Source organism: Haematobia irritans, chromosome 2 (genome assembly GCF_050003625.1).
Source record: "Haematobia irritans isolate KBUSLIRL chromosome 2, ASM5000362v1, whole genome shotgun sequence".
Taxonomy (NCBI): Eukaryota; Metazoa; Arthropoda; class Insecta; order Diptera; family Muscidae; genus Haematobia; species Haematobia irritans.
The window spans coordinates 140,046,850-140,074,437 of record NC_134398.1 but is presented as its reverse complement, the minus strand read 5'-3'; the positions used below and the strand labels follow the sequence as shown (position 1 = coordinate 140,074,437).

Sequence of the window (27,588 nt, the reverse complement as noted above, 5' to 3'; positions counted from 1 at the left end):
TCGGCTATAAAAATAGAGGTCCATTGTCATTGAGCATTAAAGCTTCTCTAAGTGACTTCACTGGAAGTGGTACGTCGTTCGGATTCGGCTATACAAATGGAGGTCCATTGTCATTGAGCTGATCATAGAATCGGGCTGTACTCAGTGATAAGGGCTGCCACTGTACCTAATCGAACCTACGGCCGTAGGTCTTCCCATTTGAGTGTTTTCAAAAAAGCTACGGAATGAGTCATCTGTTGCCAATACCTCATTTCAAGTATGTGAACCCATATTACGATCATTTTTCTTGTTTAACAGAAAGTTTTCTAGAGTAACGAAGATGATCCTGGGAGAATGGGACCCCAGAACAGTTATTGGAGGGATGTACTGCTGCACCGATGGATTGCAGATGGATGAGACTGGGCGTGCATGTCGAGGAAGTGAACCAATGCAACGGTCGGAAAGGCGACAAAAATACTATGGGTTGACTCAAATGAGGAGTAGAATGGAAAACTACAAAAGTAGAGGAGGACAACAGTCAGGACAACCCTAGGAATAATGAGAGGACACCCAGAATTGAGAGAATCTGTAAATAGGAGCAGCAGAGGATGGTGCATGTAGGACGTGTTTTGAGCATAATGAGACCTTTGTCACTGCCCTGCCTTAACTAGGTAAACAGTTAACCATATCGGTGATTAGGTGATTTGGGTTCTGACACAGCTGGGAAACAGAGACTGGGAATTCGTTAGAGACACAGAGCTCCTGAAAAAAGAAGGGTACGATGGAAAGAAGAAGTTGGAGTGGTTAACAATCCGAATACTGGATTAGGTGTATGTTAGCCGACATCAGACCAGGTAACCGGAATTCTCGTTTCAACCTAACCTAATCTTAATATTTTGTTAAGAACTTTTGGGTTCTTGGACGTGAAACTCTACATTCTTCCTTCACGGAGAGCCTAGCTGCAAGTATTTTACATCTTTTGAAGATTTCAAACTGGGGCAGCGTAATTGTCTCGTGTATTCTTTATATCGTCTCCATAGATTTCCCTATGGCGTCCAATTCCACACATGGACCAGGTTAACAAAGTCATGTCAAGAACTTTGGGGTTTGGGGTAGATTGAGACTCCATAGCGCTCCTTCATCGAGACCCTAATGATGCTAGCGGTGTTCAGATATGTTACATTGACAGCGGGGGGCAATTCGAAGCGTAGTTTTCTTAGATCGTTTGGATATTTTTCGATGCACCTATCTGGTTTCAGTACACAGTCGTCTCATATCATCGCTAGTGGATGATCTTTTTCCCTCTTTAATGCTGCACTGTTAAAAATGCATTCCTCAATGCCATATATATTACCTAAGCTCTAGGGTCTACGATCAGGTACTGTCACTGTCCAAACTGAAGTTTAACTACAAGGGTTTGGTTCTCTCTGAGGGTGACCTCCCAAGGGTGATACAGTTTGGATAGTTTGCCCCACTGAACTTAGGATTAGAGTAGGTGTTGGCGGTTAAAGAGTGTTCTTCTACACAGAATCCTTATGCTGCCAGTAATGTTCCGGTGTCTTCGAGTGACACTTATTGATAATTTGCAGAGCATGAGTGAGAGGAAGGGACTGGGCGTGTATCGTGAGGATCCAATGAAATTAATGGGGCACGGGAGACATAAATTGATGCAAAGGTTGAAAAGGCGCATTGTAGTTTACTTAGTCCGCGTAATCGACAAGTGCATTACAAGTAGATACTCGTAGATGAGTATCTTCTCTTTCCGCATAGGTTGGGTTAGGTATAGTGGCAGCCCGATTTGTGAGCCCTAAGTGAGCCTGAATCTAACTTGGACTATTCAGTCCATTGTGATACCACAGTGGTGAACATCTCTCTTGTAACTTTGTTTAGCTCAATAACAAGGAACCTCCTGTTTATAGCAAGTCCGAATGGCATTCCACATTATGGTGAAATCACTTAGAGAAGCTTTAAAACACTCAGTAATGTCACCAGCGTTTCTGAGAGCGGATTGGTCGAAACTGGGTTTGAACTCACGACCGTGTGTATGCACAAACCACCTTGGTGCAATGCTAACCATTGCACCAAGGTGGTTTTCCGCATGTTCTGTCGCCTAAAGCCGTCAAAGTTTGATTTCTGTCTCAAAAGTGTCTCTGTATCACTTTGAGGAGCCACCGTGGTGCAATGGTTAGCATGCCCGCCTTGAATACACAAGGTCGTGGGTTCGATTCCTGCTTCGACCGAATACCAAAAAGTTTTTCAGCGGTGGATTATCCCACCTCAGTAATGCTGGTGACATTTCTGAGGATTTCAAAGCTTTTCTAAGTACAATTTGGAACGCCGTTCGGACTCGGTTATAAAAAGGAGGTCCCTTGTCATTGAGCTTAATATGGAATCGGGCAGTACTCAGTGATAAGAGTTCACCAATGTGGTATCACAATGGACTGAATAGTCTAAGTGAGCCTGATACATCGGGCTGCCACCTAACCTAACCTAACCTATCACTTTGAGGAACAGGTTTTCGAATTCTCTGACTATGAATGTGGATGCCGAGTGACCTATTTACCTCGTTAATCTAAGTCGTGAATGTGTGTTCTGTCGGCAAAGAAGTCCTCAATTAGAGGGAGGTATTCATTGCTTTTCACCTCAAGCTTTTAACATGATCCAAGTATGCTTGAGTTTTTATTAACGTGCAGCTCCATCACGAACCACCTTCGAAATTTTTGGCCTTGCCACCCATCTATCCTCTACCTAACAAACGTTTTTACTACAATGCTCTGTGCTAATGAAGCGTGTAGTTTGTCCTGAACAGCGTGACAAAACTTTGATACACTCACATATGAGAGTTGCCTTTTATACTTCGGGATTATATTGTGTCAACTGAGACCTCTATCGTAAATCTTGACAGTTTTGAGGTTAACTCAACGTCTATGATATCGTGACACTTGATGAATCGTAGATTTACTTCCCAAAAGCAAAACTTTAAAAGCACTTCCAGAAGGTGCACTCCTAATGATGTTCTTTATTTTAACTACCCAGGAAGTTATTTTAAATAAATTTTGTATAACTTAGTTTTTTCATACTTTTGACGGGTAATTTTAACTTTTTTTGTTTCAAATAGGTTAAAAACAGAGTTAGAATTCATAAAATAGTACAAATCATTTAAATTTTGTCGAAAAAAAATTCTAAATCCAATCTGAAAAAATTGCGAATTTTGGAAAATATTTGATGCCAAACGTTCGACACAAGCGTAAGAATGCATTAAAACTCATAAAAAAAAATTAAATTATTTATTTGGCAAATATCATAAAATTTCTTAATTCACATCCAAAACATTGAATTCGGATCACACCTAAAGAAGTGATGCAAATTCAGTGCAACGGCTGTTGAAATGGAGGGCTTCCGTCCTATGACAAGCCCATGTTAAATTCATCGCTTCTGCGTCAATTTTGAACCACTTCCAAAAAGAACATTTTCATGACTTTTTTGGCGACGCTTTTTTGCTGGGTTGCAATAGCTCAAAAGTAAACCGCAGTCGAATGTATACAAAAGTTGCTAAGGAAGCAGTGTTTTTCGGAAAAATTGGACATGTCATAATCGTTCCACTAGAACAATGTAGAACAGTCAATTCTGAGTGGTACACAACCTTTTGTTTGCCAGTAGTCTTCCAAGAAATAAGAAAACAAACGGCCGAAGACGGATCACTCTTTACCACGGCAATGCGAGCTCTCACAAATCATTTCAAACGACTGCATTTTTGAGCAAGTCAAAACATCGATTTGATGTGTCATCCGCCGTATTGTCCTGACTTGGCACCGAATGATGGCATTTTATTTATTTATTGATGCGATCAGAGTGCGTATTTTGGAGATACCAAAGGTACTTCGACAATTGGTTCGAATGCATGCAAAAGTGTATAGATCTTAATGGGGAATTTTTGGAAAAACAATAAATCCATATTCGATGATTAATATTTGCATTTGTTCCCTAATCCCGAAATATGAAAGGCAAACGTCGTATGCAACCAGCATTGGAGATAAACAATCGTTACAAATCTTATTGTGACAGAATTGATGTATGTGATCTCTTAGTAATCTGAGATTGGAACCCGTGAGGGACTCATAGTTTTGCATGACATCCATGGCAAGTACATTTAAAATTTAATACTTGGATCGATTGTTATTCTGTGGAACTCGGCGATAAAAGAAAACCCCGCCTTAACACCCAACCATTTAGAAAAGTTTCGAATCACGGAAGCATGAACCGTGGTTCCGCATGGGATATGTACTATGCTTCAAAAATTTTGATTTTGATTATAGAAATTATTAATTTAAAGCGAAATTGATAAAAAGTATTCAGTACAAACAAAAAAAAAACCAAACCAAATGTCCTCCTCGTGTCCTTTATTATAAAAATGACTACGTTTACTAAAGGGTGATTCTTTTGAGGTTAGGATTTTCATGCATTAGTATTTGACAGATCACGTGGGATTTCAGACATGGTGTCAAAGAGAAAGATGCTCAGTATGCTTTGACATTTCATCATGAATAGACTTACTAACGAGCCACAACGTCGAATTTTCAGTGAATGGGCCCTAGAAAAGTTGGCAGAAAATCCGCTTTTTTATCGACAAATTTTGTTCAGCGATGAGGCTCATTTCTGGTTGAATGGCTACGTAAATAAGCAAAATTGCCGCATTTGGAGTGAAGAGCAACCAGAAGCCGTTCAAGAACTGCCCATGCATCCCGAAAAATGCACTGTTTGGTGTGGTTTGTACGCTGGTGGAATCATTGGACCGTATTTTTTCAAAGATGCTGTTGGACGCAACGTTACGGTGAATGGCGATCGCTATCGTTCGATGCTAACAAACTTTTTGTTGCCAAAAATGGAAGAACTGAACTTGGTTGACATGTGGTTTCAACAAGATGGCGCTACATGCCACACAGCTCGCGATTCTATGGCCATTTTGAGGGAAAACTTCGGAGAACAATTCATCTCAAGAAATGGACCGGTAAGTTGGCCACCAAGATCATGCGATTTGACGCCTTTAGACTATTTTTTGTGGGGCTACGTCAAGTCTAAAGTCTACAGAAATAAGCCAGCAACTATTCCAGCTTTGGAAGACAACATTTCCGAAGAAATTCGGGCTATTCCGGCCGAAATGCTCGAAAAAGTTGCCCAAAATTGGACTTTCCGAATGGACCACCTAAGACGCAGCCGCGGTCAACATTTAAATGAAATTATCTTCAAAAAGTAAATGTCATGGACCAATCTAACGTTTCAAATAAAGAACCGATGAGATTTTGCAAATTTTATGCGTTTTTTTTTTAAAAAAAGTTATCAAGCTCTTAACAAATCACCCTTTAGTTTCCATTTTCAGCAATTAATTAATCTCGTATTTCATTTATGCTTTTTGTTTCAAAAAATATTTTATATAGTATACGAGTATGTGGCAAATTTTGCTTTAACGAAAATCCAATTAAGAAAATCCCTTCAGTTTTTGTTTTCGTTAAAATCTCTCCTCTGCATATTCGTTTTGGGGGAATCCTGTTAGCATTACATATTTGGATGGCAAATATAGTTCAATGGAAATGGAAAGCCATCGGGACATCAGTGAAACAAAATACCATTGCATTGAGAACGAATGCGACAACGGAAGAGTATATATGGTATTTTACTATAGTATAGTAAAATGAATGACCATATACACCATTGAACCTATTAAATTCATGGCATCAATACAATGACATAGGGAGAGAGAAATGGCCACATTGGCAGAAAGTAGTCCTATATACAGATATAGACTAGGGATGCTCGACATTTGCACAGTGATTGTAATGTGTAAGACCAGAGGGCGAATAATGTTGGTGATATGTATTACGAGTATAACTAACAGGTTGGCTGATAAGTCCCCGGTCTGACACATAGATGGCGTCGCTAGTATTAAATGCATATTTTAGTTTGTGAGATAGAGCGTCTTTGGTGAAGCAACTTTTGTTATTGTGAAAAAAATGGAAAAAAGGAATTTCGTGTTTTGATAAAATACTGTTTTCTGAAGGGAAACAATACGGTGGAAGCAAAAACTTGGCTTGATAATGAGTTTCCGGACTCTGCCCAAGGGAAATCAACAATAATTGATTGGTATGCAAAATTCAAGCGTGGTGAAATGAGCACGGAGCACGGTGAACGCAGTGGACGCCCGAAAGAGGTGGTTACCGACGAAAACATCAAAAAAATCCACAAAATGATTTTGAATGACCGTAAAATGAAGTCGATCGAGATAGCATAGGCCTTAAAGATATCAAAGGAACGTGTTGGTCATATCATTCATCAATATTTGGATATGCGGAATCTATGTGCAAAATAGGTGCAGTGCGAGCACACATTTGACCAAAAACAACAACGTGTTGATGATTCTGAGCGGTGTTTGCAGCTGTTAACTCGTAATACACCCGAGTTTTTCCGTCGATATGTGACAATGGATGAAACATGGCTCCATCACTACACTCCTGAGTCCAATCGACAGTCGGCTGAGTGGACAGCGACCGGTGAACCGTCTCCGAAGCGCGGAAAGACTCAAAAGTCCGCTGGCAAAGTAATGGCCTCTGTTTTTTGGGATGCACATGGAATAATTTTTATAGATTATTTTGAGAAGGGAAAAACCATCAACAGTGACTATTATATGGCGTTATTGGAGCGTTTGAAGGTCGAAATCGCGGCAAAACGGCCCCATATGAAGAAGAAAAAAGTGTTCTTCCACCAAGACAACGCACCGTGGCACAAGTCATTGAGAACGATGGCAAAAATTCATGAATTGGGCTCCGAATTGCTTCCCCACCCACCGTATTCTCCAGATCTGGCCTCCAGCGACTTTTTCTTGTTCTCAGACCTCAAAAGGATGCTCGCAGGGAAAAAATTTGGCTGCAATGAAGAGGTGATCGCCGAAAATGAGGCCTATTTTGAGGCAAAACCGAAGGAGTATTACCAAAATGGTATCAAAAAATTGGAAGGTCGTTACAATCGTTGTATCGCTCTTGAAGGGAACTATGTTGAATAATAAAAACGAATTTTGACAAAAATGTGCTTTTTTGTTGTTAGACCGGGGACTTATCAGCCAACCTGTTAACTTCAGGTTGCTATCATTTCTAAAACATTCGTCTGACAGCTGACAGATTTATTCCATTGACAGTTTTTTTTATTTTTTGCAGGCTTACAAAAGTATTTTGATCTATTGCATTCACAAATAAAGTTGTTCTCGATGGAATTTGAGTGTGATAGTGTTATTGTTTTATATTTGGCAGGGAAAGTATATGTGACTACCGTTAGAGCTCTCCCGCAATTAAATTAGAGGTGTGCACGTGAGTAATATTTTATTCACGCCCACGCACACTCACAAAAAATTTGTACTCATGCACACTCACACACGAAAATGTCGTGACTTGAAAAATATCGTGACTCACGAAAAATGTCGTGACGCACGAATAATTTTATGAGTAAGCTTACCTTAGGGGCTTGTCTGAAAACATGAGCATGACTAAAAATCAAGAGCGTCATTAATCTCTTAACATCATACGTGCCACTAAAATTGTAAATGAATTCAACTCGTACTTGTAAATTCGTACTCACGTACACTCACGAAGATATTATTTTCGTGATTTGGTTAGGTAATCACGCTCAAGCACACTCAAGCCGTTGCCATCAGCGTTACTCACGACTCACGCGTGAGTCATGACAATTTCGTGTTACATGCACACCTCTAATTTAAATGTGAATAAGTCTTTTGTTTCTCGTACAATTGATCTTTACCGCAAGAGCCCACCGATGCAAAAATGCAATACAGCCTGGTAAGAGTTACCGAGTTGCTTCGCTTACACGATTGTGGTCAGTTATCGAGTTTGGTTTTCTCCAGTGATAAAGCCATTCCAAATTGAGCAGTTTGTGAACAAATAAAATGATTGGATTTATGTGCCAAAGACGTGTACTGAAAATGTACACCTTCGATTGACAAGCAGAACTCAAGGGCCCTCTATGATAATAATAACGACCAATAGTCGCTGCCCGGTCAAAATAAATCCCTAACATTATTAGGAAAATGTCCTATAGAGTGTAAATATTGAAGCTGGGTAGACAAATGACCATGGACCTTCAATTAGGGCTCAGCACTATCATCAATAAGCCCACATCAACCCAGAATGGATTAAAAATTAGATTCCACGCTTCATTTCCACCGCACAATTGCATCAAAATTTTTGGATTTTAATTGGTTGGTCGTTTGGGGCATTTTGGAGAATAAGGTTGAAACTAAAAAATACCAAGGTATCGATCATCTCAAGCGGCGCTTCGCCGGATATGGGATAAAATACCGCAGTGCCAATTTTATTCAGCATGTGATAGAAAACAAGTATAAACGGCCGTAAGTTCGGCCAGGCCGAATCTTATGTACCCTCCACCATGGATTGCGTAGAAACTTCTACGAAAGACTTTTATACACAATCGAATTACTTGGGTTGTTGTATCTTAAATCGTTTTCTAAATTGTGAGTTAGTCCACACGTGGTATATATTAGACAAAAAGGTATGTAAGTCTACAAATAATTACGAATCGATATGGACTTTTGCACGGTACGTAGGGAGCCAGAATTGAAATATAGGGGTCGCTTATATGGGGGCTATATACAATTATGAACTTGATATGGACCAATTTTTGTGTGATTGGGGATCGATTTATCTGAAGGCTATATATAACTATAGACCGATTTGGACCTAGTTAGGCATGGTTGTTAACAGCCATATACTAGCACAATGTACCAAGAGGCTCCAAAACCAAATCTTGGGATCGGTTTAAATGGGGGCTATATATAATTATGGACTGATATGGACCACTTTGGCATGGTTGTTAAATATCATATACTACCATCACGTACCAAATTTCAACCAGATCGGATGAATTTTGCTACTCCAAGAGGTTCCGGAGGCCAAATCTGGGGATCGGTTTATATGGGGGCTATATATAATTATGGACTGATATGAACCAATTCATGCATGGTTTTTGGATACCATATATTAACACCACGTACCAAATATCAACTGAATCAGATGAATTTTGGTCTTCCAAGAGGCTCCGGAGGTCAAATCTGGCGATCGGTTTATATGGAGCTATATATAATTATGCACCGATGTGGACCAATTTTTTCATGGTCATTAGAGACCATATACTAACACCATGTACTAAATTTCAGCCGGATAGGATGAAATTTGCTTCTCTTAGAGGCTCCGCAAGCCAAATCTGGGAATCGGTTTATATGGGGGCTATATATAATTATGGACCGATATGGACCAATTTTTGTATGGTTGTTAAAGACCATATACTAACATAATGTACCAAATCTCAGCCGGATCGGATGAAATTTGCTTCTCTTAGAGGCTCCGCAAGCCAAATCTGGGAATCGGTTTATATGGGGGCTATATATAATTATGGACCGATATGGACCAATTTTTCAGAGTTCTATATGGAAAGTTGAACGGTATTCTGAATATTTTCTGTACGAAACGATCATCGTTGATAATGCCTTCTTCTTTTATTAAAAAAAATAAAAATAAAATTTTGACAGAATTTTCTATAGAAATAAAATTTTGACATAATTTTCTGTAGAAATAATATATTGACAAAATTTTCTATAGAAATAAAATTTGGCAAAACTTTCTAAAAAAATACAATTATGACAAAATTTTCCAAAAAAATAAAATTTTGACAACATTTTCTATAGAAAAATTTGGCAAAATTTTCCATAGAATTAAAATTTTGACAAAATTTTCATCAACATCCTCTACTTGCAGCAAAACTATCAACCAATTATCGGAATAAATTTGAGTAGTCTACTAAACCCAAAGTGGAGGAATGTGGTAATTCCGAAACTTCTGTCCATCCAACCACCTTGCAGTCTATACTTTTCCTCCGTTGGTTAAGCTACACTTGTAGTTTAGAACTAAAATTTTGACAATATTTTCTATAGAAAAAAAATTTGACAATTTTAACAAATCTTTCTATAAAAATAAAATGTTGACAAAATTTTCTATAGAAATAGAATGTTGACTAAATTTTCTATAAAAATAAAATTTTGGCAAAATTTTCCATAGAATTTAAATTTAAAAAAAGGTATTATAGCAATAGAATTTTGCAAAAGATTCTATAGAATTTTGATAATACTTTCTATAGAAATAAATTTTAACAAATTTTACTGAATAAACAAAACTTTTCTATAAAAACAAAATTTTGGCGAATTTTTCGATAAAAATTAAATTTTAATTTTTTTCGAACGATCGTCGTTGATAATGCCTTCTTCTTTTATTTTACGATGATCTCGATGACGATCTCTTCTATAGGAAAAGATCTTCTGTATAAAGGGATCATGGTTGATGATGATGTTTTACCAAAATATTTCCAATTAACTTGTTATTGAATTTTCAAAAATATTCAATTAAAAATTTAATTAAGTAAACAAAGTTTTTAATGAAAACAAAAATCAATCGGAAATATTAATAGTATCAAATAATTTTTTAATTGGATCAATTAATTTCGTGATTGAATCAAAAAAAAATTTTTTTTTTTGGTGTAAAGATGTTCTCTTCTAGTCGAATAGATCATGATGATGTTAACTTCCATGGTCATTGTTAATGATGTTCTCTTTCAAACGAAAGGATTTTCGTTCGTGATATTTACGAAAAGATCATCACTGATGATGGCTATTGTTAGTTCTTCCCAAGTCCACTATAAAATCGAAAAAAGCTTTTCTAGCATCGTAAATCGTAATCTCTTCCATAGGAAAAGATCTGTATAAGAAGGTCATCGTCTAAATGAAAACATCCTCTTTAATGATGTTATCTTCTGAACGAAAGGATTCCCGTTGAAGATGGTGATTTTGTTGAACTGCATTATCATCGTTGATAATCCTTTCTATATAAAAATTGCATTGATTATTGTTTATGAATTTTCCACGTATTTAAATCTAAATTCCAAATATACACATAATAAAACAATGTGACCTATTTATGTCGTTTGGATGTCTCGTTACAAATCACTGTTCCAAATTGCGGATGGTATTGACACTGTCACGGCATCTAGCTAGTAAAAGTGGCAAATCGTATGAATGTCGCTAGCATATATTCCCTGCCAATGTTGTCTAATGACAACGAATAGAAAATGGGACATTCACATGAATATGTCCATCCATATTCTAAAGGACATCTACAAAGGATAATAGAATACAGTCTTATTCATTGCGATACAATACTGGAAAACTATTCGATGTACATGGTTGTGCATATGTACTACTCGTATGTGTTAGCTACGGCATGTTCATGAATATGTCATCGTATTCGGATATTGATTAAGTTTTTCTTCTTGTGTTTCTCATTCGAGTGTATATTCTTTGCATTACTCGTAGCCAAAAAACGTTGCTCATTTTTTGGGGTGGTAGGCGGATGTAAAAAGTAATAAAATTTTAAACTAATATGCCCTAAAGGCAAGAAAAACAAGGCATTACAATGCCTTCATCAAACTAAGGCATTGACAAAGGATATTTCTGTGCCATTCTAAATTTCCCCATACATCCAAAGCTCCATACTAAAGCAGCAAAAAGTGTGAAAAACTTCTAATTCGTATCCTTTCCTTATCAATATATATCACACAAGCTTAGAAATATATCTATCTATAAGCTTGTAAGAGTGACTATGGAAAAATGTATTTCCCGTTCCTTTCACCCTTAAATGGTCTGGCCTAATGAGCATACGATTTAGGTCAAATATTTTCAAAAATGTAATAAGCCAATCCATCAGCAACCCACAAAAAAGTAGGTGGCCATTGGTCTTCTGTTTTACTGGGATTGAAAAACGGAAACCTAGAATATGTAAATTTCAATAATTTCGTTTTTTTTTGTTTTTTGGGAATATTTCATTAAAATAAAAGCCTTTCACTTTTGCATTTTTATGCAGAGATAGTGTGAAAGGAATACCTTCGCCCATATGATTTAGTGGTATTGACTGGGTGATGGTCAAGTGTTGTTACACTCACAGTAATATAGCTGTGCTATTTTGAAAATGATGATAATGAAATCAAGTTAAAAGAGTGAGCAGACCAATGCTCATATGGTATGAAAGTCTATTGACTGAATTCTAAAGTTATACTGAAAAAAAATTTTGTCGTGAGGCCAAAGATTTCATGCATTTCTCTGATATAAAGTTTTTTCCCGTCCAAAAGTCGATGACTGTGAGCGAACAAAACTGATATGGGACGAGAATGATAACTATGATAATTGGTTGATATTTTTGCTGCAAGTAGAGGATGTTGATGAGGAATGTGGTAATTCCCAAACGTGCGTTCATTCAACCATCTGGCAGTCTATAGGGCTTTGCCCTAATAAATTTGACAAACATTCTTTTCCGCTGTTGCACAGAAAAAAATTTCCGTAGTTAAACCAACGCCAAATTTAGCTTATTGTTATTGCAAAAAAATTATTTGTTTGTAGTTCAATTTTATTATTTTTTGCGAAATTTTCCACAGTCCAATGAAATTTTCGTTTTTTTAAGTATGTCTCAAACATTTTATGAACTAAACGCGAGTATAAAGTTCAATGACCGTACACATAAGTTCATTTTTAACTAAACAAATGAAAATTTTCGTACGATTCCAAAAATAGTAAGAATGAACTACTGTATGGTTAAAATGGTCATGATTTGGCGCCAATGATTTTCTTATTTAATTTTAGTTAATTTTTTCTTCAATGACGGGGAGTAATTTTGAGAACAACAGTTAAAAAGTACAACATGGTACTAAATTTTTCTGGTTTTAACAACACTCCGTGGAAATCTCAAAACATGGAGTACAAAATAGTTAATTTTTCGCGCGAGGTAGTTCATTCTTCCTATAAAACAGTTTACTTTTTTTCGGTGTGGTTAAGCTACTCTTGTAGTTTAGTCAACGCAATGGTTTTAAGCTGAGATCAAAACAACAAATATGAAATAAAATTTTGACAAAATTTTCTATAGAAATAAAATTTTGACAAAATTTTCTGTAGAAAAAAAAATTGGAAGAACTTCTTTATAGAAATAAAATGTTAACAAATCTTTCTATAGAAATAAACTTCTGACAAAATTTTCTAAAGAAATAAAATTTTGAAAAAATTTTCTATAGAAATAAAATGTTGACAAAATTGCCTATGGAAATAAAATTTTGACAAAATTTTCTGTAGAGATAAAATTTTGACAAAATTTTCTATAGAACTAAAATTTTCACAAAAAAATTCTATAGAAATAAAATTTTGACAAAATTTATTATAGAAGTAGAATTTGGCAAAATTTTCTATAGAAATAAGATTTTACCAATTTTTTCTACAAAAATAATATTTTTACAGAATTTTCTATAGAAATCAAACTTTGACATAATTTTCTATAGAACAAATATATATTAACAAAATTTTCTATAGAAATAAAATTTGGCAAAACTTTCTAAAAAATACAATTATGGCAAAATTTTTTATAGAAATAAAGTTTTGACAAAATTTATTATAGAAATAAAATTTTGACAAAATTTTCACCAGCATCCTCTATTTGCAGCAAAACTATCAACCAATTATCAGAATAAATTTAGGTAGTCTACTAAACCCAAAGTGGAGGAATGTGGTAATTCCGAAACAGCTGTCCATCCAACCATCTGGCAGTCTATACTTTTCCTCCGTTGGTTAAGCTACACTTGTAGTTGGGAATAAAATTTTGACAAAATTTTCTATAGAAATAAATTTTTGACAAAAGTTTCTTAGAAATAAAATTTTTTATAAAATTTTCTATAGAAATAAAATTTTGACAAAATTTTCTATAGAAATCAAATTTTGACAGAATTTTCTATAGAAATAACATGTTGACAAAATTTTCTGTAGAAAAAAAATTGACAAAACTTCTTTATAGAAATAAAATTTTAACAAATCTTTCTATAGAAATAAACTTCTGACAAAATTTTCTAAAGAAATAAAATTTTGACAAAATTTTCTATAGAAATAAATTTTTGACAAAAGTTTCGTGGAAATAACATTTTTTACAAAATTTTCTAAAGAAATAAATTTTTGACAATAAAATTTTGACAAAATTGTCTATAGAAATAAAATGTTGCCAAAATTTTCTATAGAAATAAAATTTTGACAAAATTTTCTATAGAAATAAAATTTTGACAAAATTTTCTATAGCAATAAACTTCCGACAAAATTTTCTGTAGAAATAAAATTTTGACAAAATTTTCTATATAAATAAAGTTTTGACAAAATTTTCTATAGAAATAAAATTTGGCAAAACTTTCTAAAAAATACAATTATGACAAAATTTTCTATAGAAATAAAATGTTGACAAAATTTGCTATAGAAATAAAATTTGGCAAATTTTTCCATAGAATTAAAATTTTGACAAAATTTTCATTGGCATCCTCTACTTGCAGCAAACCTTTCAACCAATTATCGGAATAAATTTTGGTAGTCTACTAAACCCAAATTGGAGGAATGTGGTAATTCCGAAACAGCTGTCCATCCAACCATCTTGCAGTCTATTCTTTTCCTCCGTTGGTTAAGCTACACTTGTAGTTTGGGAATACAATTTTGAAAATATTTTCTATAGAAATAAAATTTTGACAAAATTTTCTATAGAAATAAAATTTTAACAAATCTTTCTATAAAATAAAATTTTGACAAAATTTTCTATAGAAATAAAATTTTGACAAAATTTTCTATAGAAATAAAATGTTGACAAAATTTTCTATAGAAATAAAATTTGGCAAAACTTTCTAAAAAAATACAATTATGACAAAATTTTCTATAGAAATAAAATTTTGACAAAATTTTCTATAGAAATAAAATGTTGACAAAATTTTCTATAGAAATAAAATTTGGCAAAATTTTCCATAGAATTAAAATTTTGACGAAATTTTCATCAGCATCCTCTACTTGCAGCAAAACTTTCAACCAATTATCAGAATAAATTTGGGTAGTCTACTAAATCCAAATTGGAGGAATGTGGTAATTCCGAAACAGCTGTCCATCCAACCATCTTGCAGTCTATACTTTTCCTCCGTTGGTTAAGCTACACTTGTAGTTTAGAAATAAAATTTTGACAAAATTCTCTATAGAAATAAAATTTTACAAATCTTTCTATTAAAATAAAATTTTGACAAAATTTTTTATAGAAATAAACTTCCGACAAAATTTTCTTTAGAAATAAAATTTTGACAAAATTTTCTATTGAAATAAAATTTTGACAAAATTTTCTATAGAAATAAAATTTTGACAAAATTTTCTATAAAAATAAACTTCCGACAAAATTTTCTATAGAAATAAAGTTTTGACAAAATTTTCTATATAAATAAAATTTTGACAAAATTTTCTATAGAAATGAAATGTTGACAAAATTTTCTATAGAAATAAAATTTTGACAAAATTTTCTATAGAGATAAAATTTTGACAAAATTTTCTATAGAAATAAAATGTTGACAAAACTTTCTATAGACATACAATTTTGACAAAATTTACTATAGAAATAAAATTTTTGCAAAATTCTTGAAAATCTTGAAAAAATGTATTATAGAAATAGAATTTTCGCAAAATATTCTATAGAAGTACAATTTTGATAATATTTTCTATAGAAATACATTTTAACAAATTTTTCTGAATAAACGAAACTTTTCTATAAAAATAAAATTTTGGCAAATTTTTCGATAAAAATTAGATTTTAATTAGTTTTTTAAAATGTTGATAGCAGATAGAAAAGTAGAAGTATACTCTCACTTCCTGCATTGTGGATTAAAAAAAAAAACGTCAACTAATATTTTTCTTTGGGCTCAATTGGGGGGTTCAGTATCGTCACCAGCTATCCATTGTTCTCCACAAACTGTTTTTGCATCCACTTAAAGTGTTAACCTTGCATATTTTTGTGAAATGTCCAATTTTTTTCTATGTTGTTATTGTATTGTCTATCTGTATGTGTATGTATGTGTGTAGGAAAGAAGGTTTTTTTTTTAATTTTCAGCCCATTGACCAAAAAATCTTCTCAAAAAAAAAAAAACGCAGAAAGAAGATGCAAAGTAGAAAACACAAAGTCAGCTTTAAAGAGCCTTTTGCATAGCCTCCTTTTGTTCATATTTCACAAACAAAAAAACATGGAATTACTTTTTCTCTTCTGGGACATTTCATGGTTAATGGTGGCATCCTTTTTTTGTGTGTTTGCTGCTATAAGTTTACATGACACACTCTATGCAAAAACTAAATGAAAATCCTTAATTCGTAAAAGCTAAATGGACAAAAAGTGAAATGGGGTTCTTTGGCAACTGGAAGATTTTGATGTAATGCTAAATCAGGCTATATTTTTTAGGTGCACAGGGAAACATGCAATTCTGGCATATGGGGCATTGCAGGAATGACCGAGGAAAAGCAGGATTCCATGTCCTTAAAATACATTTCTCTGATATAAAGTTTTTTTCCTTGTCCAAAAGATAAAAGACAAAAACAGGCGAGTGTGAAAATTTAAGTTATAGTTAACAAGTTTTTAAATAACTTTAATAGCACATGAAGAAACAAACAGAAAAACAGAGTCTACACTAAAAAAAAATACTACTTGAAAAGATTTTGACCCTCCCTTAAGGATTCTGGTATTGATTCCTAGCCAAAGATGCAGCTGCCTTTAAATCTACCATAACAATATACGTTGTTAAAAAATACATGGACAGACGGACGGAATCCAAGGGGTCGATCGGTATATATCTATTGGGATCTAACACTAATATTTCTGGTAGGCATAATTTTGGTAAAGTTATTATACCCTGACCTCTATGGGTATAAAAATCAAAATTTTATGGAAAATGGAAAACAAATGTTTTGTTAATTTCATAAAAAGAACAACAACTTTAAACCAAAGTAAAAAGTCCTAAAAACTAACCGTAATTAATCATAGATTCAATCAGTTAATTTGGAGATTATAAATACTTTAAATCAAAAACGTGTTCTTTTTACTCTAAGGAAACATTGCCTTACTTCAAAAACTTAGGACTTTACCTGAGGGAAGAAAATTTCAAAGATTCGTACCATACATCTAAAGTAAAGATTATGAACTTTATTTTAAATAAAATTTCTTGATTTTAAAGGAATATGTCCTTAGTCGATTGTAAATTGTGTGTTCTAAAATTTAAGCTAAATAATCCTCAAAATACGTCTTAGCCTATATTTGAAGCGATTTTATCTTAAATTTTGTTTTTTTTTTACTGTAAGAAAAATTTGCATTAGACTTCAACGGAGGGACGCCAATTTCTAAAATGTATGTCTTAAATTTAATAACATTTTTGTTTTTTGAAACAAAGATTAGATTTTTTTTTAAATTAAAATGTCATAATGTTAAAGAAATTTGTCCTTAATATTGTGTAAAGAACTTGTCCTAAAATTTAGGTTTTGTAATCATTGATACCAGAAGTCAAATTGAGAGGTCGGTTTATGTGAGGGTTATATATAATTATGCACCGATATGGACGAATTTTTGCATGGTTAATGGCGAGCATATACTGACATCATGTACCAAATTTCAACCGGATCGGATTAAAGTTGCACCTCCAGCAAGCTCTGGAAATCAAATCTTAGGATCGGTTTGTATGGGGGCTATATATAATTATGGACCAATATGGATCAATTTTAGCACGGTTGTTAGATGCCATGTACTAACACCACGTACCAAACTTCAACCGGATTAAATGAAACTTGGAGATCGGTTTATATGGAAGCTATATATAATTATAGACCAATATGGTCCAAGTTGTATTGAAAATTTGGTCAACATTTTATTTCTATAGAAAATTTGATCAAAAGGAAAAGAGATATGTTTGCAAATTTGTTTAGGCAAAGCCGACTATCATAAACCTTTTCCGGGAGGTTCAAGTATATTTCACTTTGGGTTTAGTGAATTACCCGAACTTATTCTGATAATTGGTTGATAGTTTTGCTGCAAGTAGAGGATGTTGATGAGGAATATGGTAATTCCAAAACAGCTGTCCATCTAACCGTCTTGTAGTATATAGGGCTTTGCCCAAATAAATTTGACAAGCATACTTTTCCTCTGTTGATTAAGCAACACTTGTAGTTTAGTCAATGCATGATTTTATGCTGAAATCAAACACAACGATAATTTTATTTCTATGGGAAATTTTGTAAATTATATTTCTATAGAAAATTTTGTTAAAGTTTTATTTCTATAGCAAATTTTGTCAAAATTTTATTTTATTTAATTTTGGCAAAATTTCATTCCTGTAGAAAATTTTATCAAAATTTCATTTCTATAGAAAATTTTGTCAAAATTTTATTTTATTTAATTTTGCCAAAATATTATTTCTATAGAAAATTTTGTCAAAATTTTATTTCTTTAGAAAATTTTGTCAAAATTTTATTTCGTTATTGTTGTTTTTGATCTCAGCTTAAAGCCATGCATTGACTAAACTACAAGTGTAGCTTAACCAACAGAGGAAAAGTATGCTTGTCAAATTTATTTGGGCAAAGCCCTTTAGACTGCAAGATGGTTGAATTTGACAAGCATACTTTTCCTCTGTTGGTTAAGCTACACTTGTAGTTTAGTCAATGCATGGCTTTAAGCTGAGATCAAAAACAACAATAACGATTGAAGAGAAGCCAACAATAACAAACAAAACGAATGAAGATAGAGGAATCACGCTCAAAAACAACCCCAGCCAACTACATTCAAATCGATGATTTGAGTTTGGCAAAGGAAAAGAGATATGCTTGCAAATTTGTTTAGGCAGTAGCCGACTATCAAACCTTTTTTCGGAAGGTTCAAGTGCAGTTCACTTTGGGTTGAGTGAATTACCCGAATTTATTCTGATAATTGGTTGATAGTTTTGCTGCAAGTAGAGGATGCTGATGAGGAATGAGGAAATTCCGAAACAGCTGTACATCCAACCATCTTGCAGTCTATAGGGCAAAGGAAAAGAGATATGCTTGCAAATTTGTTTAGGCAGTAGCCGACTATCAAACCTTTTTTCGGAAGGTTCAAGTGCAGTTCACTTTGGGTTGAGTGAATTACCCGAATTTATTCTGATAATTGGTTGATAGTTTTGCTGCAAGTAGAGGATGCTGATGAGGAATGTGGCAATTCCGAAACAGCTGTACATCCAACCATCTTGCAGTCTATAGGGCTTTGTCCAAATAAATTTGACAAGCATACTTTTCCTCTGTTGGTTAAGCTACACTTGTAGTTTAACCAATGCATGGCTTTAAGCTGAGATCAAAAACAACAATAACGATTGAAGAGAAGCCAACAATAACAAACAAAACAAAATTTTATTTCTATAGAAAATTTTGTCAAAGTTTTATTTCTATGGGAAATTTTGTCAATTTTTTTATTTTATTTTGTCAAAATTTCATTTCTGTAGAAAATTTTGTCAAAATTTTATTTCTATAGGAAATTTTGTCAAAATTTTATTTCTATAGAAAATTTTGTCAAAATTTTATTTCTATAGAAAACTTTGTCAAGATTTTAATTCTATAGAAAATTTTACTTCTATAGAAAATTTTGTCAAATTTTATTTCTATTAAAAATTAGTTGGAGATGAATATTTTGCAAAATCTACCAAACCATCAAGCAATCGTCCAAGCGGTGAAAAATCTACCATTTGTGATAGAATCCTACCAATTGTGGCAACCTCGGTCCTTTCCCATTTTATTTCCATAGGAAATTTTGTCAACATTTTATTTTATTTTATTTTGTCAAAATTTCATTTCTGTAGGAAATATTATTGAAATTTCATTTCTGTAGAAAATTTTATCAAAATTTTATTTCAATAGAAAATTTTGTCAAAAAAATTTTTTATAGAAAATTTTGTCAAAATTTCATTTCTGTAGAACATTTTATCATAGCTGATCAATGCATTTTGAAAATTTTATTTCTATAGAAAATTTTGTCAAAATTTTATTTTTATAGGAAATTTTGTCAAAATCTTATTTCTATAGGAAATTTTGTCAAAATTTTATCCTATAGAAAATTTTGTAAAAATTTTATTTCTATAGAAAATTTTGTCAAGATTTTAATTCTATAGAAAATTTTACTTCTATAGAAAATTTTGTCAAAGTTTGTTTTGTTTTGTTATTGTTGGTTTTTGTTCTTTAATCATTGTTGTTGTTTTTTTGATTGCCGCTTAAAACCATACATTGACTAAACTACAAGTGTAGCTTAACCAACAGAGGAAAATAATGTTTGTCAAATTTATGTGGGTAAAGCCCTATAGACTGCAAGATGGTTGGATGGACGCACGTTTCGGAATTACCACATTCCTCATCAGCATCCTCTACTTGCAGCAAAACTATCAACCAATTATCAGAATAAATTCAGGCAGTTCATTAAACCCAACAATAAACCACACTTTAACCCTCCGAAAAAAGGCTTTACATTGATAGCCGGCTTATGCCGAAATAAATTCGTACAAACATCTCTCTTTTCTTTTGCCACCATCAAATCATCGATTTGAGTGAAGTTGGATGGGTTTTATTTTGAGCGTGCTTCCTCTTCTTTCTTTCATTCGTTGTGTTTTGTTATTGTTGGTTTTTGTTCTTTAATCATTTAGTTTAGTTAATCACAAAGTTTATTTCTATTAAAAATTAGTTGGAGATGAATATTTTGCAAAATCTACCAAAACATCAAAAAATCTACCAAACAGTAAAAAATCTACCATTTGTGATAGAATTCTAGCAATTGTGGCAACCGTGGTCCTTTTCCATCTGCCATACAGGCTAGACATTGCTCCTTATGATTACCACTTGTTCCAATCGATAACGCATGACCTGGCTGATCGGCATTATCTATGTTGTCAGAAAGGGGGGAAACGTGTGATTAGCGTGGGACAATACCTCGAATGATCAGGCTTTTAAAATTGGTTCTAGAAATAAATTCACAAACATTTGAAAATATCCCGCATTTTTAATTTGCGCTGCCAATATGTAGACACAAAAAAATTGTTTTTTGATTCAATCACGAAATTGATTGTTCCATTTAATTTTTTGATTGAAATGCCTTCAATCAGAAATGATAATATCAATTAAAAATTTAATTGAAAGTCAATTAAAAAAATAATTAATAATTAATTAAAAAATTTATTGATACTATTATGGATGTTTCAATTACAAAATTTGTTGAATCAATTATATTTTTAATTGAATATTTGTTAAATCTCAATTAAGACTATAATTGGAAAAATGTTCGTGAATTTTTTTTTCTGTGTATGTGAGAATATAAACTTTTTGCCTTTTCGAACCACCTAATGGCCGGTCAACTCAATTCCCAAGGTTTCATAAGGATCTTACAAGCATGCTTTTCACGAAGGCTCGAAAGGATATGAAACGCGTAGAAATAAACAAATAAATCCACAAAATTTTATTTTCCATATTTTCATTTCCATATCCTCTACTTGTGTTACCTCAAATGAAGCCACTTATGTTTGGTTGAAAAACGTCAAATTTGACCAATTCATATACCCGTGAGACCATAAAAACGCATTATTACTTTGGACACGAACATCCCATCGTCCCATGTCCATACACTCTCATACAAGAACATATCGATGATATACATGAAAAATTTACACTTGCCTCTATTGCTGATGTTAAATGTTTATAAATTTGCATGTCGTTGTTAATTGTATTTGACTTTGACATTAACATTTGATGACACTGACACAGTGCCTTATGGGTATATGTATGTGTGTGTTGGTTTTTGTTATATGGTATATGTGCATGTATTGTGACACGTGTTTAACTGCACAAACAAAAACGAAGAAATTTAGTGGAAAAAGAGAATTTAAATGACATGGAATTGTCGCACCATAGCTATCATCCATATGGTTTATTGCGTCCATTTATAAGTCATTATTTTTGATGAGAATATAATCGACTTAGAGATGCCGGTGTATTATAAATGTTCAAGACTTAACTGATTGATAAATTGCTCACTAATATTTTTCAGGTATAAAATGGTACTTAAGTTTCCGAAGAATTTTCGAAAGGGACACGAAAAGTGTCAATCATAATAGAAAAGTGGCACAGATATTCAATGAGTTTTTATAGTCATCTCGTGGTGCAATTTTAAACTGATCCAGGGATTATTAATAGCATTCATGAAATTGTACCGAATCAGCTTCGAAAAAGTACTTTTTGAAGGCAAAAGATATTTTTTTTTAATTTTAATGAACACCCATAGAAAAAAAAACATGAACGGCGTGGTCATTTCAAAACGATTCGTTCATGAAAGTGAATCACGACACATATGGTGTCAAGCTGAGTACAGGCGGGGGTTAATCTGAAAACGTAAAAATGACACCTTGGTTAGGTTAGGTTATGTGGCAGCCTGATGTATCAGGCTCACTTAGACTATTCAGTCCATTGTGATACCACAGTGATGAACTTCTCTCTTATCACTGAGTGCTGCCCGATTCCATGTTAAGCTCAATGACAAGGGACCTCCTTTTTATAGCCGAGTCCGAACGGCGTTCCAAATTCCAGTGAAACCACTTAGAGAAGCTTTGAAACCCTCAGAAATGTCACCAGCATTACTGAGGTGGGGTAATCCACCGCTGAAAAAGTTTTTGGTGTTCGGTCGTAGCAGGAATCGAACCCACGACCTTGTGTATGCAAGGCAGGCATGCTAACCATTGCACCACGGTGGCTCCATGGCACCATGCGTTGTCAAAACAACAACCAGCGTTCATGTTCTGAAAACTTAATATTTACACAAAAAAATTCTATTCAATCACGAAATTAATTGATCCAATTAATTGTTTAATTGAGATGTCTTCAATCACAGAAATGATATCAATTAAAAATTAATTGAAAGTCAATTAAGAAAGTAATTGATCCAATTATAAAATTAATGGATCCAATTAAAAAATCAATTGATACTATTAATTTTTGTGATTGATTTTTGTTTCAATTAAAAAATTTGTTTAATCAATTAAATTTTTTATTGAATATTTTTTAAAACTTAACTAAGACTTTAATTGGAAAAAATTTCGTCAATGCACCAACGGCGGAGTTGCCATAACAACATCTAACAATTATTTTAAGACTTTTCATAGCCAAAGAAAAACGAATGCCGTTCATGAAATTGTGAAAGCCCGTGGACGAAATCTTGAACATTCCATTTTGAGTTTTTGTGAACAGTTTCGTTTCATTTTGACACCGTCCGTTCACGATTGTGGAACGCAATTTTTTCTATTAGTGAAGGACGTTTCCTTTTTATACCCTAAAGGTGGAATTACATGCCATGCGGTCATGCGTGCGTACGTTGTATTCGAATGCGTTGACGAATACGATTCTTTAATTGAGTTACACAGCCTGCGTCGGAGCACCCATGAATTTGCTGATTACATTCCTTGCCTCTGCGCTTTTTGTTATGTTTTTGTATTCCACGCACTTTTTACAGTATAGGACTTTATGTATTTTAACTTCAATCAATAATTTCTCGTCCCTATTTTAGATTGTTCTTCGTTTCTTGATTTGTTTACATGTTGTCAACGCACCCGACGCATTGAAAAGTTAAAAGTTCGTCAACTTTATGCGTCATATGCATACGTTACTTTTGTCGTGTAACTCAAATAATTGTAGTTCCAACATTTTAACTTTTTTTGACAATAGCATATAACGTACGTACGCATGACCGCATGGTATGTAATTCCACCTTAAACCACATAGAAAGTGTATAATAACTTTTATTTGCCAAAAATTGTGCTTTGCTGAAATATTGATTTTAGACCCCATTAAATATATACCGATCGACTCAGAATCACCTCTTTAGTCGATCATGCCCTTGTTGTCCATCCTTCCTTCTGTCCATCTATTTGTTGTTCGCAGGATTCTGGTTGCAATTATTACCATATTTTGATAAAATTGGGTACATGGCGTTTTTTTTGGACGAACGCTAATTTAGATATGGTTAGGTTAAAGTGGCAGCACGATTAAGTTTCAGGCTTAATTAGACTATTCTGTCCATTGTGATACCACATTAACTAAAAGTACCTATTACATATGGGCACTTCTAGTTTTAACCGCTGAACCTTCTCTATTATTTTCTTCTGTTGAACCAATCAGATTGTTCCTAAAACATTAGCAGAAGTTAACGTTCTCCAGGTCCTCCAGTAATCTAAAGCTATATGTCCCTAAAATTCGCTTACGCCTTACACAAAATGTAGGACACTCACACAAGAGGTGTTTATTTGATTCCTTTTCCTCCGCATCATGACATCATGACAATGACCAATAGTTTTTGCAAAATCGCCCATCAGGCAGCGACCCGTTATAGCAGATATCAGGAGTGACAACTGACGTCTTGAAAACACTATCTAGTGTTCGATTTAAGTTTAGATGGGCCCATATTTGCTTAGTGTCGTTGCAACCCTTAGGTTAGGTTAGGTTAAAGTGGCAGCCCGATTACGATTCAGGCTCACTTAGTCTATTCAGTCCATTGTGATACCACATTAACTAAAAGTACCTATTACATATGGGCACTTCTAGTTTTAACCGTTGAACCTGCTCGATTATTTTCTTCTGTTGAACCAACCAGATTGTTCCAAAAACATTAGCAGACTGCTTAAGTTAACGTTTTCCAGGTCCGCCAGTAATCTGAAGCTATATGCCCCTAAAATTTGCTTACGCCTTACACAAAATGCAGGACACTCACACAAGAGGTGTTTTATTGATTCCTTTTCCTCCGCATCATGACAGCTCATACAATAGTCATTATACTTCGCACCAATAGTTTTTGCAAAATCGCCTATCAGGCAGCGACCCGTTATAGCAGATATCAGGAGTGATATCTGGCGTCTCGAGAACACTAGCATATCTAGTGTGCGGTTTAAGTTTAAATGGGGCGTTGCAACCCTTACAATCCTCCCATCGAACATTCTCCATCGGACATTCTCCATCAATACAGCCTTCTCACGCAGTGATAATTTAGATATAGCCTCATATATAAGTATCGCCCGATTTCGAAAAATGGAGAAAGAGTGCGCTTCGTTACTACCCGATCGGCGTAATCTAATTTACCACCCTTCTAGTGTGCTTCCATATACCTGTATCGCCCGATTTTCTCAAATTTAAATTACTTTGAAGTATCAGTCATAATTAGCAATTGACCGCAGCGGTTGCTTTTGGCCGAACCTGATGGTCGGCAAAAACGCAATAATCGACCGAAGCCGATTATTTTTCTAAAATTTGTAATGAAAGAGGTTTGGAGTGGTTTATTTCAATATTAGCACAATATAAAAAATTTCTGCTGAATCGTATGAAATTTGCTCCTCCAGGAGGCTGATATTTTTCTCATCCAAAAGGAATCGCAAGCAATATCTGGGGATCGTTAATATGAGAGATAAATATAATTATGGACGGATATGGAATAATTTTTGAATGGGTTTTAGAGACCATATACTAACATAACGTACAAAATTTCAACCTGATCGGATGAAATTTGCTCCTTCAAAAGGCTCTGAAACCCAAATCTGAGGATCGGTTTAGATGGGGGCTATGTACTATTTATTATCCACCCTGCAGTTTAGCTGAATCGGATAGAAATCTATTCGTCAACTCAATATGATTTTCCTCCAATTGGACTTATTCTTTCGCCTAGACCTTGTAACCTCTAACGTCTATTTTTATACCCTGAGCCACACTGTGGAACAGGGTATTATAAGTTAGTGCATATGTTTGCAACACCCAGAAGGAGACGAGATAGACACATGGTGTCTTTGGCAAAAATGGTCAGCGTGGGCTCCTGAGTCGATATAGCCATGTCCGTCTGTCCGTGAACACATTTTTGTAATCAAAGTCTAGGTCGCAGTTTTAGTCAAATCGACTTCAAATTTCATTGAAATCGGTTCAGATTTAGATATAGCTCCCGTATATATCTTTCGCTCGATATGCACTAATACGGTCCCAGAACCAGAGTTTTACCCCAATTTGGTTGAAATTTTGCACAGGGAGTAGAATTAGCATTGTAACTGTGCGTGCCAAATTTGGTTGAAATCGGTTCAGATTTAGATATAGCTCCCATATATATCGTTCGCCCGATTTACACTCATATGACCACAGAGGCCAATCTTTAGCTCAGATTTAGTTGAAATTTTGCACAGGGAGTAGAATTAGCATTGTAGCTATGCGTGCCAAATTTGGTTGAAATCGGTTCAGATTTAGATATATCTCCCATATATAGCTTTCGCCCGATTTACACTCATATGACCACAGAGGCCATTTGTTTGTTCCGATTTAGTTGAAATTTTGCACAGGGAGTAGAATTAGCATTGTGGATATGCGTGCCAAATTTGGTTGAAATCGGTTCAGATTTAGATATATCTCCCATATATAGCTTCCGCCCGATTTACACTCATATGACTACGGAGTCCAATTTTTTGCTCCGATTTAGTTAAAATTTTGCACAGGGAGTAGTATTAGCATTATAGCTATGCGTGCCAAATTTGGTTGAAATCGGTTCAGATTTAGATATAGCTCCCATATATATGTTTTTCTGATTTCGACAAAAATGGTCAAAATACCAACATTTTCCTTGTAAAATCGCCACTGTTTAGTCGAAAAGTTGTAAATATGACTCTAATTTTCCTAAACTTCTAATACATATATATCGAGCGATAAATCATAAATAAATTTTTGCGAAGTTTCCTTAAAATTGCTTCAGATTTAAATGTTTCACATATTTTTTTACTAATATTGTGTTCCACCCTAGTGCATTAGCCGACTTAAATTTTGAGTCTATAGATTCTGTAGAAGTCTATCAAGTTCTGTCCAGATCGAGTGATATTTAAATGTATGTATTTGGGACAAATCTTTATATATAGTCCCCAACACATTTGACGGATGTGATATGGTATCGAAAATTTGGATCTACAAAGTGGTGCAGGGTATAATATAGTCGGCCCCGCCCGACTTTAGACTTTCCTTACTTGTTTTTTAAGTAGATGTTACTTTTTTTGTGTAACACACAAAATCGCATAAATTTATATTGTGTTCAAGGGATTTATGCCATTGTTTTTTTGCATAACAATTGTTTAATGGATTTCATTTGTTCCTTGCTGACCAAAGCACGATATTTTTTTGCACCAATCGTTGGTCTTTGACATTCAATTGATTTTTAATATCATTAATAGAATTACTCTTTGGTATTATGAGGCTATTATTGTTAGTTGTTATGTTCAATTTTGTTTTGTTGCCACAATTATCGCATTTTATATTTAACGGTCGGTCGTCAAATGCAATTCAATTGAGTATTAATTTGATTTTATTGTTTTCAATCAATTTTTATTGGCAAAAGTTATGATTGTAGTTTTCAAAACGATTGCATCTTTTACTTATTTCCATATGCGATAATAAAAAACAATAATTCGGTATTGTTATTATTCTGAGTAGTTATTAGCCATTTTTGTATGATGTGCCCATCACAAAGAAAATGGAATAATAATAAAAATAAGGATATTTAAAATAAACAAAATTAGCTTGAAACCCCGGTAACAAGGTAAGAGTTCTTTACTCATCTGGAT

General features: G+C 33.8%; 2 protein-coding genes across 7 annotated transcripts in view; one reads left to right on the top strand and one right to left on the bottom strand.

Moving 5' to 3' along the window:
* The window catches only part of LOC142226314 (uncharacterized), a 549,856-nt gene that overhangs the window by 33,090 nt on the left and 489,178 nt on the right, over positions 1-27,588 (top strand). The window lies entirely within an intron of this gene.
* The window catches only part of eys (eyes shut), a 513,219-nt gene that overhangs the window by 40,433 nt on the left and 445,198 nt on the right, over positions 1-27,588 (bottom strand). The window lies entirely within an intron of this gene.